This window comes from Xenopus tropicalis, chromosome 5, assembly GCF_000004195.4.
Source record: "Xenopus tropicalis strain Nigerian chromosome 5, UCB_Xtro_10.0, whole genome shotgun sequence".
NCBI lineage: Eukaryota > Metazoa > Chordata > Amphibia > Anura > Pipidae > Xenopus > Xenopus tropicalis.
In genome coordinates, this window is record NC_030681.2 from 95,294,789 (window position 1) to 95,314,851 (window position 20,063).

The 20,063-nt window shown below is 42.6% G+C and overlaps 1 pseudogene; it reads right to left on the reverse strand.

The window, feature by feature from the left end:
- Positions 1 to 6,945: 6,945 nt before the first annotated feature.
- LOC116410977 lies at positions 6,946 to 17,441 on the reverse strand (annotated as a pseudogene).
- Between the last annotated feature and the right edge of the window lie 2,622 nt (positions 17,442 to 20,063).

Below are 20,063 nucleotides of genomic sequence, written 5' to 3' on the forward strand. Positions count from 1 at the left end.
GACTTCTCAGAAGCCGACATGCCGACACAGACGAACCAGTATATACCGGTTACCATGGTAACCCAAGCGCTACTCAGATCTCTATAAGTTCCGGCACTTAGTGCTGTTATCAATCAGAAGGGTGTAGCAAGGCTGATAGGAAAGTCCCGTGTCCCACGATCTTACCACCTGACCGGTGGCCGTGCAGAAAAATCCGATCATGGACCCACTGTGGGGTATGGAGTTCATTGGGGGCTGTATATAGGAGCATATCAAATAGACTGCCAGTATCAGTAGCAGACTACACGAAACTCCTAATGAACAACAGTGCCCCATCGGTTGTTATTTACACCGACTCCTATCGCCATATGTGGGCATACAGAAAATTAAAATGTATTTATATAGAACATGATCGCAGTGTAATGATCGCGGAATTATACTGTGTGTTAAGTCCAGCTTGCCTGAGTTGTGGGTCTTTTAGCCTATAGCCCAGGTGGTGACCGAGAAGAGAAAGGAAAGAAAATATATTAAAGAGGAAACACCCAAGGTAGTAAATAAAAAATAATAAGTTTAGACAGAAACATATAAAAGTAAGGGGAAATCCCCCAAATGATACATATACTCTGCTGGAGCTTCATAGTCGTCCTAACAAAGTAACAAGTGAAATTAGCACAAATTGGTTACAAGGATCATTTTTGTTACAACAGTTTGTTATGAAGGATGTTTCACTATAGCTATCGGCTATCAGTCACTGCTGTGTTGGAGAAGATTTTGAAATAAATAAACAAAGAAGTTCCACTTCGATTGCCTTGTTAATCATAAAGTCTGTGTAATAAAAAGCGTCTTAATAATCAATAAAAAATAGTCTAGCGGAAACTGTGTATGATCTCATACTTATTTCGACCTACTGTGTTGGAGACTGGGGGTCAAACACAATCCTAATACACAGTCCCAAAGCAGGCTCCCCCTTAGAGGTAGAAGGCCGAATAGGATACTAGTTCATTAAGTCCATAGGGGCTGATGGTATTGAGACGGTGCATCCATTGTAGTTCCCTACGTAGGAGAAGTTTATCTCTGTTGCCCCCACGGATCAGAGGGGGAATGTGATCTATGATCATACATCTCAGACTTGCCAACGTATGTTTCTGAGACAAAAAATGCGCTGCTACTGGAGTGTTAGCTTCATTAGTTGCGAGGGCTGCCCTGATTGCAGAACGATGGTTGGCCATCCGATCCCTAAATGTGGTAACTGTTTTCCCTACATACATTAGTCCACATGGGCATTTGATGAAATATATGACATATTTCGATATACATGTCAATCTGTGTTGGATCTGGATTGGTTTGCCTGTATGTGGGTGATTGAAGGTGGGTCCCGTGGTGAGAGCATTACATGTGGTGCAATTTGGACACTTATAGCATCCCAATTTTGTAGAGGGGAGCCACGTATTGGTGACTGTGGACTGATAGCAATGACGGGGGTCTGTCTTCACCAAAATGTCTCTCAAACTCTGGCCCCTCCTGTATCCAATGCGTGGAGGGTGTCTAAAGATTGGAGGTAGAGACCGATCCTTCTCCAGAACCGACCAATGATAGAAGATTGCATCTATTAGTGGTTTCTTATCCGGGGAGAAAGTAGTGGTAAATGTAAGTTTCTCGTCCCTATCCTTTGGAGACACTCTGTCCATACCCTCCAATGCTTGTGCTTGTGTCAGTGTAGAGACTTTGGTTCTGGATGATTGGAGTAAAGATGGTCTGTATCCCCGGTTTTGCAAGTGAATGGGATCAGAATTGTTCCTGACCATCCGTACCATTTGTGAATATGGGATACTGTGTAGCGTATGTGGAGGATGACAGGATGAGAAATGCAATAATGTATTGTGATCTGTGTCCTTCCCATACGTGGTGGTGGTTAGTGTTGTGTCTGTGACTGAGACAGCCAAATCCAAAAAAGAGATATTGCTGGTCCCCAGATGTGCTGTGAAGCGTATTGTTGTAGGGAGTTGGTTCAGATCATCCACCATAGACCAGAATTGATCCTCAGTCCCAATCCAAAGGAGGAATAGATCATCTATATAGCGGAACATTCTATGGATGAATTTGCCATATTTGGGAAAAATGTATGTATGTTCATAATTAGCCATGAATAAGTTCGCAAAAGATAAAGCAACATTTGATCCCATACTTGTGCCGCTTGTCTGTAAGTAGTATGAGTGTTCGAACTTAAAATAGTTCCTTGTGAGGCAATGTGTAAGGAGTTCTATGAGGAATTCGGCAGGGGGTCTACATTTATCTGGATGTTTCACAAGATACTCTTTCACAATCGCTATACCCTCTGTTGTTGGAATTACTGTGTATAGAGAAGAGACGTCCATTGTAGCCAGTTTGGTATTTAGAGGTAGCGGATGCAATCCTTGTAATTTTAGTAAGAGATCACCCGTGTCCCTTAGGTAGGTATGTGTGCCCTTGACTATTGGTTGAAGGAAGTGGTCAATGTAGATGGATAGAGGTTGTAGTAAGGAGTCTCTGGCGCTTACTATGGGGCGTCCTGGAGGGGAAGTAAGGCTTTTGTGGATTTTGGGTAAGGTATATAGTATGGGACAGATCGGATATTCTTTTGTGAGAAAATTGAAAGTGTCAGTATCGATGAACCCATTGGTCAAGCCTAAAGATAATGAAGCATCAATCTGTTTTTTATAGATACCTGTGGGATCTTTCTCAAGTTTCTGATATGTAACAGTGTCAGAGAGTTGATTGATATTTCAAGTCTATAATCTGAATAGTTTAAAACAACCACACCTCCCCCCTTGTCTGCTGGTCTTATAATGATGTTAGGATTGAGAGACAAACTCCTCATGGCTTCCCTTTCTGTTCTGGTGAGATTAGAATGACCAGATGGTTGTGTATGTTTATAAGTTTCATCAATGAGCAGTCGAGTGTATGCTGCTATGGACTTGGGTGTGTTAGGTGGTTCATATTGGCTAGGGGGCTTAAATATCCGTCTATGTGTATTTGGTAGCCGAAAATGTTCTTTGAGCTTCATTGTACGCTGAAACTTGTGCAAATCAATCATGGTATCCAGTGTGCGTGTCCTGTGCATGGGAACAAATGAAAGGCCTTTTGATAGTAAATTAACCTCTGAGTCTGTGAGGGTATGGGAGCTTAGATTAAATACTACCTGTTCCACGTTTTATATATATACATACATACAGAGATCATAATGGTGCACACCACTAACAAAAAATACAACCTGGGTGCAAGAGCCATATATATTTCTATTTTTCAATTAGTAAGCCAGTTTTAAATACAATGAATTTTAAACAGCGCCACCTGCCAGCTAGCTAGTCAGTTAAAATTCATTTTGTGAGGAAAGGAGCATCTGAAGGTATGTCATTTGATGATTCTCTGGTCAGTTCTAGAACAATAATAAATGTTTTTTCTTTGTGAATTTCATTTTAAGCTAACTGTATTCAGTCCACTGCATTTAGCAGAAGGTAGTGCTGTTATTTCCCATTCATTTAGAGAGAGGAGAGATTCTGGGAGACATGTTGCCTGTGGTTAAATCGGTGCTGCCGCGGGTAACAATAATTCGGAGAATGCTTTCCCACTGGCAATAATATAAATTACTGTTGGGAAAATATGCGTCACTTCATTTGCCGTAGTTGCCCAAAGTTTTCTTGCGAGGCAACTTAGGAAAACTGAAATGTCTTGTATGAGGCAATTTATATTATTCCTGGTGGGAAAGCATTCTCCAGAGATTTGTTGCCCGCAGTAGCACTAATTTAACCCAGCATAACAAATCTCCCCATGTGTCATCACCCTAAGCAACAGTGCTTTCCATTCACACCCATGTATGTTTAAGTTTTACACATTTAGATTTTTGTCTTCTTCCAACGAACGTTGGAATATCGGTCATATGTTTAAATTCAACAATCTGAAACTGTAGGGTAAAGCCCAAATTGGAGGATGTTCTGAACATGAAATAGTTGGCAGACGCCAATCATACAAAAGTCTATCCTAGTTCTATCCTAGGTCCCCCAAGGATATCGTCTGATATGCAATACATGTGCAGATTTTATCGTTATCCGACTGGAATTTCCTAACCTGTCCGATCAACTAAATGACCAATCGCCATGGTACGAAAATTATCCGCATGATAATCCGTAGCCCATTGGTCCATGTATGGCCAGCTTTATGGGGAGATTTATCAATGTTCAAGTTTGATCTTTTTCAAGATTTGAGTTTTTTGTCGCTAAACTTGGCATAATTCAAATGGTTTAAAAACTTGAATGTCTGGTATTTATTACCGTATTTTTCGGACCATAAGACGCACTGGACCATAAGACGCACCAGTTTTTAGAGAAGGGAAATGAAGAAAAAAAGATTCTGAAACAAATAGTGTCCTAAAATATTTTATGTGCATTAAAACCCAACCTGTACCAGCAGCACCCAACATATTGCCCCCCACCTGTACCAGCAGCACCCAACATATTGCCCCCATCTGTACCAGCATATAGCCTACAGATATACCGGTACTTTAAGAAAAGGTTTTTTACTTGCCCGTGTGGTCTCCGTGCAGGGCCCTCCTCTATTTACCGGCGCTTAGCTCTGGCGCTGTGCGCATGCACAATGACGCGCATGCGTATGCGCACAGCGCCACAGCTAAGCGCCGGTAAATAGAGGAGGGCCCTGCACAGAGACCACACGGGCAAGTAAAAAAGCTTTTCTTAAAGTACCGGTATATCTGTAAAGAAAAGGTTTTTTACTTGCCCGTGTGGTCTCCGTGCAGGGCCCTCCTCTATTTACCGGCGCTTAGCTCTGGCGATGTGCGCATGCGCAATGACGCGCATGCGTATGCACACAGCGCCACAGCTAAGCGCTGGTAAATAGAGGAGGGCCCTGCACGGAGACCACACGGGCAAGTAAAAACATTTTTTTAAAGTATATCTGTAGGCTATATTCGGACCATAAGACGCAGGGACTTTTTCCCCCCACTTCTGGGGGAAAAAAAGTGCGTCTTATGGTCCGAAAAATACGGTAAATGCAAAAAACCCCGAAAACTCAAATGTAAAACTTTGGCATCTAAAAGCTTGCGAGTTTTTATAGAAGTCAATGGGAATTGTCCTAGGCAAAGTCAAGCCATATTTTCAATTTGAAATGTGAGTTTTTTCAATTAGAAAACTTGAAAATTGATAAATAAGCCCATAAAAGTCAACAACCACATGAAGTGCAGGTCTAAAAACCTTGGAGATACAGGAGATCAATGCCTTTTGAGTGAACATGCCATCTAATTTTGCTGAATTCATGCATACTGCCCACCATGTATGCCAGGTTGGTAAAGGGTTTTGACAAACTATCCTGCACTAAAGATTTGACATGCTTAAAAATGTCATCTGATGTCAGTGGGTGCTTGAAATATCCTTCTTATTAGACAAAAGTGAAACGTGAAAGTCTGAGGTTAACAGATATGCGGTAAAACTAAAGAGTTCAAACTGAACATACACTGAACTCAAAACTTAAATGTTCAATTGATGTTGATGTTATTTTATACCAGATGTTGAATAAGGTTCTCATTATATGCTTATCTAGTATACATTCAGTTAACTACCTATTGCAGGTTTAGCAAATAAAATGCCTATTGTTTTTTTTCTATATAGGCATAATTTAATTGAACTCTTATTGTCCTTAAAAAGTACATTGCAGGGCATGCTATTCAAACCCATGTTTTATGTTATATTATCTATAACCAGGGTAGAATCGTAATAAGCCACAATATTGTATTTGCTACTAAGGTACAGGTATACCTTCCACCACCCCCCTCTACTATAAAGATAGTACAAGGTACCTATCTTATAGAAAACTAACTGCATTAATAATAATTTACACTTAAATACTAAATATGCGGATTAATGCAGTCTTGACATACCCATGTCATAATTTGTACATAGTTTATTTTCTCTTACTACTTTACTTTCATCTGACACCAATCTCAAAAAGAAATGTAAGTTTTTCTCAGGGGCATATCATACAATGTTTTACGCAATATTCAATATATCAAAATGGTAAAACTTAAGGTTATATCTATTAATGTGAATGGGTTAAACAAACCCATAAAAAGAGCACAGATGTTCAACCACTGTAATAACATAGGTACTAAAATAGTATTTTTTCAAGAAACACACTTCAAGGAGAATACCATCTCCAGAATTCATCATAGAAACTATGACAAGATATATCTGGGTAATAATATAGAAAAAAAAAACTAATGGAGTACTAATAGCTATCCATAAAAATATCCCTTTCTCCATTGCTGATATATATATACAAGGAATGATGGCAGATGCATTATGATTAAAGGTACATTATTTGACCAAAAAATTACGTTGTGCAACGTTTATTTACCAAATAAAAATCAGTTAAAAACTTTGAAAGGAATTTTAAATAAACTAAAATCCTTCAAAGAAGGCATAGTAATTATGGGAGGAGACTTTGATATTCCATTGAACCCTCTCCTAGATACATCATCCAAAAAATCATACTTGCCTTTCTCTTTGATTAGAGGTATAAACCAAATATTAAACTCAAACCTCTTCTCAGATGTATGGAGAATTTTTCATCCACAAGACAAAGATTACACATTATTCCTGTGTCCATAAAAACTATGCCAGAATTGATTATATGTTTATTGAACATAAATGGTTGGATCTAATTCACAAAACGGATATTGAAAACTCCTTTCAATCAGACCATTGCCCAGTATCAATGACAATTAAATTCCCTACGGTACTAAAACAAAATTTTAACTGGAGACTAAATGAAAGTCTTATCTATAATGAATCACACAAAGAGAAATTTTTGGATAAATTGAAGCAATTTTTTATTGATAACTCTGAACAAGACATATCACAACATATTAGATGGGAAGCACATAAATGTACATTAAGAGGTTATCTAATTTCTCTGGGTTCACTCTGTAAAAAAGAAAGAAAAGAAAACATAGACAAATTACTTAAGGAAATAAGTAAATTAGAAACGCAACATAAAATTACTCAGCTAGAAAATACTTACCAAGAACTGATTCAAAAAAGGAAAAATTTAAAAACCCTGCTTGATACAGAATCAAGCAAAGCTTTCTTGAGAACAAAACGTAATATATATGAATTTAGCAATAAATTTGGTAAATATCTGGCAAACATGCTCAAAACACAGTTTGCTAAATCATATATACCGTATATGCTCAAGTATAAGCCGATCCGAATATAAGCCGAGGTACCTAATTTTACCTAAGAAAACTGGAAAAACTTATTGACTCGAGTATAAGCCTAGGGTGGGAAATGCAGCAGCTACTGCTAAGTTTTAATAATCAAAATAAATATGTATAAAAATTACATTAATTGAGGCATCAGTGGGGTATATGTTTTTCAATATTTATTTCAAAGAAAAACAGTAAACTAGCTCTGTAAGTGGAGAAGAGGGTCAACAAAAACAATATGAGTACTACCCCATGCTCATTGCACATTGGCAAACGGGCAGCAGACCCGGTCCCGGAGGAGATGTAAGGGGAAATAAGTATTGCTAGTGGGAGCCTAGGCCAGGGCACTGGAGGGTTTGGTTGCAGGTGGCCTAATTTGCACACAAAGGACAGAGGGTGCTAGTCTAGAGGGACCCATGGCACCCGACTCGAGTATAAGCCGAGGGTGACTTTTTCAGTACATTTTGGGTGCTGAAAAACTAGGCTTATACTCGAGTATATATAGTATTAAAAATGAAAAATCATAAACAACAAATGGTTAACAAAACAACAGATTTAGCCAAATGTTTTCATATGTACTACTCCAATTTATATAATTTAAAGAAACAGCATCCTAATCAAAGAACTCAAGAAATTACAAAAGAAAAAATTTCTTAGCACAACTCAACATCCCTAAACTAGATAGAACAACTTCCAAAAACTTAGATAGACCATTTACCATTGAAGAACTTTCCAAAGTTATTAAAGAATTACCAATATCCCTTATTAATATAGATCAAAAGATCTTTGCCAAACTTATAGCAAATAGAATAAAAATACACTTACCATCTTTGATCCACGCAGACCAATCGGGATTTATCCCTGGAAGAGAAGGTAAAAATAATACGATTAGAACTTTAAACATAATTAAAGTCATGAAAAATAGAAAGAAAGAGGCCCTAATTATTTCCACATCTGCCTATAATCCTCTCTAATGTACTTGTACAGAGTAATCATGTCCCCTCGCAAGCGCCTCTTTTCCAGAGAAAACAACCCCAACCTCGACAGTTTAACCATTAAATAAACTCAATAGAATTGTTTTACCTCCAATATGGGTAAATTGTACCTTAGTTGGATCAAGTAAAAGGTACTGTTTTATTATTATGAATAATAATAAAATATTTAAGAATCTAAATTATTTGATTAAAATGGAGTCTGGGGAAGATGGCCTACCCATAATTCAGCCTAGGAGATAAATTAGGAAGTAATGAACAGGAGCTGATCCAGTTTCATATACTATGATAGTCATATATCACATGAATTTCATCCCAGTATCATCTCAAAACTAACCCACTGGCCTGCTCACCTCACTTTATGGATACGACACACCCACAGTTGCACAATATTTATATTACATTTAGAGAATTCACCACTGAATATGACTGTACATAATAATTCAGCCAGCTCTCTATTTAGATACAAACAGCAGCACCAACACCAACAGAATTTATTTCAGGCCTATATTTGCCACTTGAAAACTATAATCCCTATATAAATACTGGAATTATATAATCTTTCCTCCAACAGATACACCATTTTGCATTTACCAACATTTGTGTTTTTGTCTCAGTTGGTCTTTCTGGGTGTGTTAACCTTGGGGTGGGAAAGGGAACAGATGGCCAGTCACTCTTATCTGTAACCGAGGTATGTGACAGGAGAGATGGAAGAACTTAAGGCGTATCTTCCATTTGAGTGAGGCCCACTGTTCCTGTCAATCTCTCCCCCTCCAGATTCAGGGTCAGGGCTCTAAGGCACAAGCATCTGCTATAGTTAATCCTTATAGGCGCATTTATCAACATTCAGATTTTAGTGTTTTTTTGAAACCACAAATAAAATGATATCCACTAAAACCTGCAATGTTGAGTCATTTATTAAAAGATCTGAATATAAATAGAAGGTAAGAATCCTGGATTCGATATCTCAACTCCTCTCTCATTCCCTCCTCACACGCTCGTATTCAAAACTTTGCAAGGGCTGCCCCCCTTCTCTGGAATTCGCTCCCACAAACTGTCAGACTTTCTCCCAATCTCTCTGCCTTCAAAAGATCTCTAAAAACACATTTATTCAGAGAAGCCTACCCTAATCTAGTTTAGCAATACCCTGTGCCACACCTCTCACAACTCTGGTCATGCCCATTCCCACACCTTGTGTCTCAACCCTTTCTCCTTGTAGATTGTAAGCTCTTTTGGGCAGGGCCCTCTTCACCTCTTGTATTGGTTATGTATTGCTTTATATGTTACTCTGTATGTCCAATGTATGTAACCCACTTATTGTACAGCGCTGCGTAATATGTTGGCGCTTTATAAATAAGTGTTAATGTAATGTAATATAGAGATGAGTAGGCCTTACCATCACTGATTGTCCTTATATCTTGACTGTTCTGCACGCTGTGAATCTTTTCTATCAGAGACTCCCTCTCCAGCTCTAGGGCAGAGGCTGCATCACGAAAAATAAAAAAAGATACTTCATCACAATCATATTATTCATGTTTTGTTAAAATCATACAGGTTAGATCTTTAGTTAATAGTGTTATTTAAGTCTAATATTGCCTTATGTGCCAAATTTGCATGTCACTTAAGCCATAAAATTTTGCCTCTGTGGTTTTGTTAGAGAAGTAAATAAACAAGTAATATAAAGTGGTAAGCTCCCCATTACCTTGAAAGCCCCAGACAAATGTTCCCTTATTAAGGAATCCTGGATAATGTGTGTAACTGCGCCCAGTTATCTAAATCAACAAATATAATGTGTGTCATGGTACAGAGAAAATCCAAGTCAGGCAACTCATCTGATTCTTCTCCTAGGGGGAAATAAAAACATGTCAGAGTTAGAACAATGTTGTCATCTAAAGTCATTATGCTTACATAATCTATAATGTATTATCTATTAAACAATGACTGAAAAGAAGCTCTGAAAAAACCCAGTGGCACCAAATACCAACAGATACAAACTGCATTGCGCTTACAATTAAAAATATATTTAAAACTTTTATAATTATCTCACAGAATCTCATGTGTAGCGTTACAGAGTATTTCTGAAATTTCATTATCAAGTGTTATATACAGCAAGATGTAAAACGCTGTTACCCTAAAACACTACTACGTTCAGACATCTATCCACAAATTGCCTAGGAAACCCGCTCTTTCTAGGATAAGAACAGAGGCGTTACTTGCTTTGGTGTTTGATAACCTAGCTGCTCTGTATCCATATTGCTTCCCAAAAACAATTAAGATTCAACCCCCTTTAATGGAGGCCTGACACTAGAATTGTCTAGACTTTTAAATAACTTTACATTTTATCAATAAAAAAAAAAAGGATAACAGATCGATTCATACAATACCTATATCCATTTTCTGATTTGGCGTCTTCTTCCGGCTTTTTGATTTCAGCAGCATGGACTACAGGCTGCGAATCTTCCATTTTAATAACGTTTCTAGAACACCTATCAGGCAGTCTATTTCCTAGTTGCCTATGTACATCTTTGCTTTACAAGGAAACTATTATCCACTAGGATCTAAGGTTTTTTAAACAAGCAGTCTATTTCCTAGTCGCCTAAATACATCTTTTTCCTACAGGCATACTATCCGCTAGGATCTAGTATTTTTTCCAATAAAAAGTCTATTTCCCAGTGGGCTATGTGAGGAATACTGAGATAGAAAAGGGCATGTGGTTTGGCTCCTGGAATGTGTTCTTACCTTTCCCATAAAGAACAGTACTAGCCCAGCCCCCACTAAAGCTACATAGCTGGCATATCCATTTAACTCAGGGTGTCTGGCAAACTCCCTCCCACTACATAAGTATTTATGGACTGAGAGGTGGGGGTTGTTGTGGGTGCAGCAGGGGCTGAGGAAGCTGCATGTGTAGCTCCTGGCTTGGGGCATCTTCTTTAGACACTGGGGAGCACCCTGGCTGCAGCAGGGCACCTCCCTGGAATCTAACCTATCTGCAGCAGGAAGACTCCCTCCAACAGTTTGGATTCCCTACCCCTGAGAAGGAGGCTTATTGGTGGGACCCAACAGCTAAAGAGATTGTTATACCATAGAGGAATCCTGTGCCTTTATTTGTGGAGTTGCCTAAACTAAAGGAACTGTGTGTTCTGGATTCAATAAGGGGAGCTTAATTTAGAAACCTCAGGCTGCCCCCGTGGGAGTTGTATCCAATTCAACTGTGGACTGTTTTATGGGACTTCAAGTGATCAGCCTTTTGCTCTTATGTGATATTAATTATCTTGTTCATGTTTCTCCCATTGTTATATCCTAGTGTAATAAAGCCCCTGTGTAACCCCTGTTCCCAGAGTGTGGTGTGTCCCTGTTTTGTGCCAGTCTCCAATACGTCACACTTGCGTGACAGGGTACACAGCAGGATAGTGTCAACAGATGCCCTGTGCTACTCTACTGGGATAATAGAATCTACTAGGAAAGTGCTGTCCAACTTATGTGGTACCAAGGGCCGGAATTTTCCCAGCCAACGTGATGGAGGGCCAATAATGGAAGCCAGTTTTGACCACTCCCTTTTTTTAAACCACACCCGTGTTATCACATGACCATACCCATATTAATGGTGGTAGTACAGCAAAACCCTGCCTTCCCTACCCTGTCTGTGTGTGTGCCATACTCTGCCTGCCTTACCCTGCCTTGTGTGCCATACTCTGCCTGCCCTACCTTGCCTGCGTGTGCCATACTCTGCCTGTTCTATGCTCACTTGTGTGTGCCATACTCTGTTTGCTCTATGCTGCCTGTGTGTTCCATACTCTGCCTGCCCTATGCTCACCTGTGTGTGCCATACTCTCTCTGCCCTATGCTGACTGTGTGTGCCATACTCTGTTTGCTCTATGCTGCTTGTGTGTGCCATACTCTGCCTGCCCTATGCTGCCTGTGTGTGCCATACTCTGTTTGCTCTATGCTGCCTGTGTGCCATACTCTGTTTGCTCTATGCTGCCTGTGTGTGCCATACTCTGCCTGCCCTATGCTGCCTGTGTGTGCCATACTCTGCCTTCCCTATGCTCACCAGTGTGTGCCATACTCTCTCTGCGCTATGCTGCCTGTGCATGCCATACTCTGCCTGCACAATTCTCATCTGGGTGTGCCGTACTCTGCCTGCCCTATGCTCACCTGTGTGTGCCATACTCTGCTTGCCCTATGCTGCCTGTGTATGCCATACCCTGTCTGCGCTACCCTGCCTGTGTATGCCATACTCTGTCTTCCCTGCCTGTGTGTGCCTTACTCTACCTGCTCTATGCTGCCTGTGTGTGCCATACTCTGCCTGCCCTATGCTGTCTGTGTGTGCCATACTCTACCTGCCCTATGCTGCCTGTGTGTGCCATACACACAGACAGCATAGGGCAGGCAGAGTATATATCAAATAGAGAATATATAAAATATAATGCCATATTACAGGAAGGGATCTCTGGATCACCCCAGTATAGCTGTATAGCAGACATACCCAGCTTCTGCGCTATCTCCTCTTTGACCCCTAAGGTCGATGCCGTCTACATGCGATCTAACATACGGCTGCCATATTTATTGCAGGCCAACTGCGTACAGTGACCCTAGGGAAACACAGCAAAGTGACTGCATGGAAAATAAAATGAGGATGATGAAGGTGGTACCTAGCACTGATAGGCAGGTCATGTTTAGTTGGCATTACCCCTACTGACTGGGCACAATAACCGGCAATAATACCACATTCTTCACTGCTCATTTTAAAGGGGTGGTTCATTATGACATTATGGGTAGGAATCAGCATGGCTTTATGAAGGACAGGTCATGTCAGACCAATTTAATTGCTTTTTATGATGAGGTAATTAAGAAGCTGGACAGTGGGGATGCAGTAGATATCATCTATTTGGATTTTGCCAAAGCATTTGATACCGTTCCCCACAAATGACTGCTTTCTAAACTAAGGTCTATTCGTGTTAGTGAAGTTACATAGTTAGTTACATATAGTTACATAGGGTTGAAAAAAGACCAGTGTCCATCAAGTTCAACCCATCCAAGTAAACCCAGCACACCTAACCCACACCTACCAATCTATACACTCACATACATAAACTATAAATACAACCACTAGTACTAACTGTAGATATTAGTATCACAATAGCCTTGGATCGGGTACAGAGGGGGGAAACTGGTAAAGGGTCAGGTACAGAGGGGGGGAAACTGGCTACAGGATCGGGTACAGAGGGGGGAAACTGGCACAGGGTCAGGTACAGAGGGGGGAAACTGGCTACAGGATCGGGTACAGAGGGGGAAACTGGCTACAAGATCGGGTACAGAGGGGGAAACTGGCTACAAGATCGGGTACAGAGGGGGGAAACTGGCACAGGGTCAGGTACAGAGGGGGGAAACTGACACAGGGTCAGGTACAGAGGGGAAAACTGGCTACAGGATCGGGTACAGAGGGGGAAACTGGCTACAAGATCGGGTACAGAGGGGGAAACTGGCTACAAGATCGGGTACAGAGGGGGAAACTGGCTACAAGATCGGGTGCAGAGGGGGGAAACTGGCACAGGGTCAGAGGGGGGAAACTGGCTACAGGATCAGGTACAGAGGGGGGAAACTGGCTGCAAGATCGGGTACAGAGGGGGAAACTGGCACAGGGTCAGGTACAGAGGGGGGAAACTGGCTACAAGATCGGGTACAGAGGGGCAAACTGGCTACAGGATCGGGTAGAGGGTGGTTGTTAATGGTACAGTCTCTACTTGGAGTAAGGTTCTTAGTGGGGTCCCTCAGGGTTCTGTGCTGGGTCCACTTTTGTTTAACTTGTTCATAAATTACTTAGGGGAGGGTATTATGAGTAATGTATCAGTGTTTGCAGATGGCACAAAACTCTGCAGACCAGTCAATTCTATCCAGGATGTGACATCCCTGCAGCAGGATCTTGACCAACTGGCAATCTGGGCGGCTAAGTGGCAGATGAGATTTAATGTGGATAAATGTAAGGTCATGCACCTGGGATGTAAAAATATGCAAACCACTTATACCCTTAATGGGACTGCACTAGGCAAATCCATAATGGAGAAGGACCTTGGAGTCCTTGTAGATAATAAACTTGGCTGTAGCAAGCAATGCCAGGCAGCAGCTGCAAGGGCAAACAAGGTTTTGAGCTGTATTAATAGGGGTATAGATTCACGGGAGAAGGGGGTTATTCTTCCCCTTTACAGAGCGCTGGTAAGGCCCCATCTAGAATATGCTGTTCAGTTCTGGTCTCCAGTGCTCAAACGGGACATTATTAAGTTAGAGTCCAGAGAAGGGCAACTAAGCTGGTAAAGGGTATGGAAAGTCTCAGTTATGAAGAAAGACTGGCCAAGTTGGGTCTGTTTACACTGGAGAAGAGGCGCTTAAGGGGTGACGATAACTATGAATAAATATATAAGAGGATCATATAATAAGCTCTCTAATGTTTTATTTACCAGTAGGTCATATCAACGGACACGAGGGCACCCACTCCGTTTAGAAGAAGGGAGGTTCCATTTAAATATTCGGAAAGGATTTTTTACTGTGAGAGCTGTGAAGTTCTGGAATTCCCTCCCCGAATCAGTCGTGCTGGCTGATACATTATATAACTTTAAGAAGGGGCTGGATGGATTCTTAGCAAGTGAGGGAATACAGGGTTATGGGAGATAGCTCTTAGTACTAGTTGATCCAGGGACTGGTCCGATTCCCATCTTGGAGTCATGAAGGAATTTTTTCCCCTCTGCAGCAAATTAGAGAGGCTTCAGATGGGGTTTTTTGCCTTCCTCTGGATCAACTAGTAGTTAGGCAGGTTATATATAGGCATTATGGTTAAACGTGATGGACATTTGTCTTTTTTCAACCCAACTTACTTTGTTACTATGTTACTTTCAAGATAACTTTTAGTATGTTATACAATATACCGTTCCTAGCAACTTTGCAATTGGTCTTATTATTTGCCTTCTTTGTCTACATGTTTCCAGCTTTCACATGAGGGTTTCTGACCCCACTAAAAAAAATCTTTTGCTTTTTTTTTTTAAAAATGTTTTTTATTTTTATTGTTACTTTTTATTCCTTATCTGTCGTTTTAGTCCCTCTTCTATTTATATTCCAGTCTTTCATTCACAACACTGCCTGGTTGCTAAGGTAAACAAGACATTACCAACCTGCTGCTGAAATTCCAACTGGAAACTACTAAACAAAAAGCTAAATAACTGAAAAACTATAAAAAATGAAAACCAATTGGAAATTGTCTCATACTAAAAGTTAATTTCAAGGTGAACAACCCCTTAAGGTTAAGCACATGTGCACCAATAGGTGGCGCTGTCGCTTCAGGAAACACCATAAATGTTCTTACTCTCAGCTTATCAGATATGGTGGCGCTGCCCAGCAGGGAGTCAAGAACATGGCATCCAGCCTGGCTACAATCCACAGAGAGAAGGTCAGCATCTGTCAGGGAGCCAAGGCTTTTCAGGGCCACAGAAGGGTCTTCAAAGTGGAGGAGGTGCTGCACAGGGAGGGAGCCGTGATAATTCACGTTCTCCAGCTTCCTATCGGCATCGCCCTGCGCCATCAAAGACACACAAAATGGTTCTCAGTAGTAAAGGTGATGCAATACAGTTCATTAGCTGCGTTTAATAGACTTAGCCAAGGTAAAAGGCAGCCTATCAGGAGCCACCTTTAGTGTTATGGGATGATTTTAGCGCATCCCCTCAAAGCACTAATTATAGTGCTATTTACCTGGTGCTCTGATGGCTCCTCCTCTTCTTCTTTGTTATAACAAACCTCATAGGTGAGCAGAGAGAGGACGAGAGGGATGCTGGCCACCTGGCGGGAGAGCAGAGCTGCACAGTGGAAAGCCTGGGGGAGGTAAAAAGCGATTTAAATTACACTTTTAGGGCAACCTGAGGTAGTTTGGTAACCGTGTGATTTGCACGGGCAACAAAATACTCCAAATTGCCCCTCTACTTGCTGCAATGGTAATGGCTGGCATTTACAGAGGATTATCATTCAGAAACATGGCAGCGATAATCACCTAACCCGCCAACACATTGCCCTGATTCTACAAACTGCCTCATAGGTCATTGCCCTGACGGCAAATGGGGGCAGTTAATACAACACTCACCTCCATGAGTTGGGAGAGGAGCTCTCACTGGCATCATTGCAGCCTCTTGCAAGTGTCGGCCAGGGTTGTGATAATTCCCATGTGACCTTTGGCTAAAGCATCCTCCAGCCCCAGGGACAGCTCATTAAAAAGCACAGCGAACTATAGAAATAACGGGAATATAAGGGAATATGTTTCATGCACTTTTACACCCCTGTTGTGCTGGCTGCCCAATAGATTTTTAGGTTACAGGAAACACCCGATGGCAACTCACCAGTTTTAATCTGGACGGCACTGAGGAGCCTTTGTACAGTGTAGTTGGCAATAGGATGGGCGGCGAGTGCCCTCAGCTGGCCCTGGAAGTGGCCCAGCTGCTTTATTTCCTGACACCTCCAGGACTCTCTCCTACAAGCGGCTGCTGGTCTCGTCCTTCAGGAACACCAAGAGGGAGCAGTCAGGGCAGCACAAAGGTGGCAGTGCCAGTTAGAAGAACATGTTCCCCTGCAGCTGTTATGGGGCATGGGTGGCGCTTTCTCCTGGGCACTGCCTATAGGATGCATCCACGCTTCTGTGTTTAGTTAACAACCCCTCCTGCCCACAGGGAACACCCTGGTGCCACCAAACGGGGCAGATTTTATAATCCAATCACAGTTCCATCTTAAAGAACTCATATTTTCAGCCTCCCCTATTGGGGTACCACATTACCTGAATATCAGTAGCACCCCCCCCCCCACCGGCTCCTCACCTGCTCTCTGCGGAAACATTCCAGGAGACTACATACTCAATCATCTGATCACACAGCTGGGCACACACGGGGCATTTTTCTCTGCAGCACCCGCAGGGCAACCTGCATACCCAAGCTGGCTACTTTATGTGTGGGAAACACTGTTAAAGGAGACAGGGAATCAGTAGTCTCTCTGTATGGCACAGTGAGGGGCAGATACAAAGGGATTATGGGAACTCACCGCCGACGTGATCCCCAAAACAGCTGCACAGGCTCTTGTAACTGATGCAGGAAACTTTACGGGACCTCAAACTCCGACGCAACTGAAAAAAAGAGAGGAGGGGCAAACTGGTTATTATGGGTCACGGGGCAAGAAAGGAACCACCGCGCCATAAAGGGTATACATGTTCAATAGCCTATAACTATAGGTTAAACTACTAGTCTGGCTTCATTGGGAAAATCAGAGGCACAGAAATCCCCCCCCAGAAAATCAGAGGCACAGTGATACCCCCCCAGAAAATCAGAGGCACAGTAATCCCCCACCCCATAGGCCAAAGAAAATCAGAGGCACAGCAATACCCCCCCAAAAAATCAGAGGCACAGTGATCCCCCCACCCCAAGGCCCACAGAAAATAAGAGACACAGTGATACCCCCCCAGAAAATCCGAGGCACAGTAATACCCCCACCCCACAGGCCAAAGAAAATCAGAGGCACAGTGATACCCCCCCAGAAAATCCGAGGCACAGTGATACCCCCCCAGAAAATCCGAGGCACAGTGATACCCCCCAAAAATCTGAGGCACAGTGATACCACCCCAAGAAAATCCGAGGCACAGTGATCCCCCCACCCCAAGGCCCAAAGAAAATCCGAGGCACAGTGATATCCCCCCCAGAAAATCAGAGGCACAGTGATACCCCCCAGAAAATCAGAGGCACAATGATACCCCCCCAGAAAATCCGAGGCACAGTGATACCCCCCCAGAAAATCCGAGGCACAGTGATATCCCCCCCAGAAAATCCGAGGCACAGTGATACCCCCCCAAAAATCCGAGGCACAGTGATACCCCCCCAGAAAATCCGAGGCACAGTGATACCCCCCCAGAAAATCCGAGGCACAGTGATACCCCCCAGAAAATCAGAGGCACAGTGATACCCCCCCAGAAAATCCGAGGCACAGTGATACCCCCCCAGAAAATCCGAGGCACAGTGATACCCCCCAGAAAATCCGAGGCACAGTGATACCCCCCCAAAAATCCGAGGCACAGTGATACCACCCCAAGAAAATCCGAGGCACAGTGATCCCCCCACCCCAAGGCCCAAAGAAAATCCGAGGCACAGTGATATCCCCCCCAGAAAATCCGAGGCACAGTGATTCCCCCCCCAGAAAATCAGAGGTACAATGATCCCCCCCCCAGAAAATCAGAGGCACAGTGATACCCCCCCCAGAAAATCAGAGGTACAGTGATCCCCCCCCCAGAAAATCAGAGTGATTCCCCCCCCCAGAAAATCAGAGGCACAGTGATCGCCCCCAGAAAATCCAAGGCACAGTGATCCCCCTCCAGAAAATCCGAGGTACAGTGATCCCCCCCAAGAAAATCCGAGGTACAGTGATCCCTCCCAAGAAAATCCGAGGTACAGTGATCCCCCCACCTCATAGGCCAAAAGAAAATCCGAGGCACAGTGATACCCCTCCCAGCAAATCAGAGGCACAGTGATTCCACCCCCCAGAAAAACAGAGGCACAGTGATACCCCCCCAGAAAATCCGAGGCACAGTGATCCCCCCCAGAAAATCCAAGGTACAGTGATCCCCCCCAGAAAATCCGAGGTACAGTGATCCCCCCCAGAAAATCCGAGGTACAGTGATCCCCCCCCCAGAAAATCCGAGGCACAGTGATCCCCCCACCCTATAGGCCAAAAGAAAATCCGAGGCACAGTGATACCCCTCCCAGCAAATCAGAGGCACAGTGATTCCCCCACCCCACAGGCCAAATAAAAATCAGAGACACAGTGATACCCCTCCCAGCAAATCAGAGGCACAGTAATCCCCCCACTCCAAGGCCCACAGAAAATTAGAGGCACAGTGATACCCCCCGTAGAAAATCCGAGGCACAGTGATCCCCCAACCCCAAGGCCCACAAAAAATCAGAGGCAGTGATACCCCCTAGAAAATCTGAGGCACAGTGATACCCCCCCCGAAAATCAGAGGCACAGTGATACCCCCCCAGAAAATCAGAGGCACAGTGATACCCCCCCAGAAAATCTGAGGCACAGTGATACCCCCCTCAGAAAATCAGAGGCACAGTGATACCCCCCCCAGAAAATCAGAGGCACAGTGATCCCCCCACCCCATAGGCCAAAAGAAAATCCAAGGCACAGTAATACCCCCACCTCAAGGCCCACATAAAATCAGAGGCACAGTGGGGGTGTGGCTTGCCTTGGAGCTGTATGGCAGTGTATTAGGAGATAAATGTACAAACATTTTGCTAGGATAATTTAAAAAATGCAACCTCAGACCTACATCTCCTCTAACCAAAGACCAAAATAATTTAACACAATATGATACTAAAGGAATAGCTGAGGCATTCCAAAAATATTACCAATCACTTTATAAAATACAAGAGAACAGACTATTAGACTCTCAGCTTGAAAAAATTGACTCTTTCATCAAAGAAGTTAGACTAAACCCCCTTACTGAAGAACAATTATTCAATCAATTCAGGTCAATTATTATATGCACCATTTACTCTGCTCGAGTTAGAAGAAAATATAGACTCTCTCCCTTCTGGGAAAAGCCCAGGACCCGATGGATATACTGCCCTTTTTTACAAAGCCTTTAAAAAAGAACTAGGTACTCCCTTATTGACTTACTTTAACTCTATTGGTGCCTATAACTTTCATCCCGAAGCTCAGGAAGCCCATATTACAATACTTCCCAAAACAGGCAAAGACCCCCAACTTTGTTCTAGTTACAGACCTATCTCTTTAATAAATATTGATCTAAAACTCTACACAAG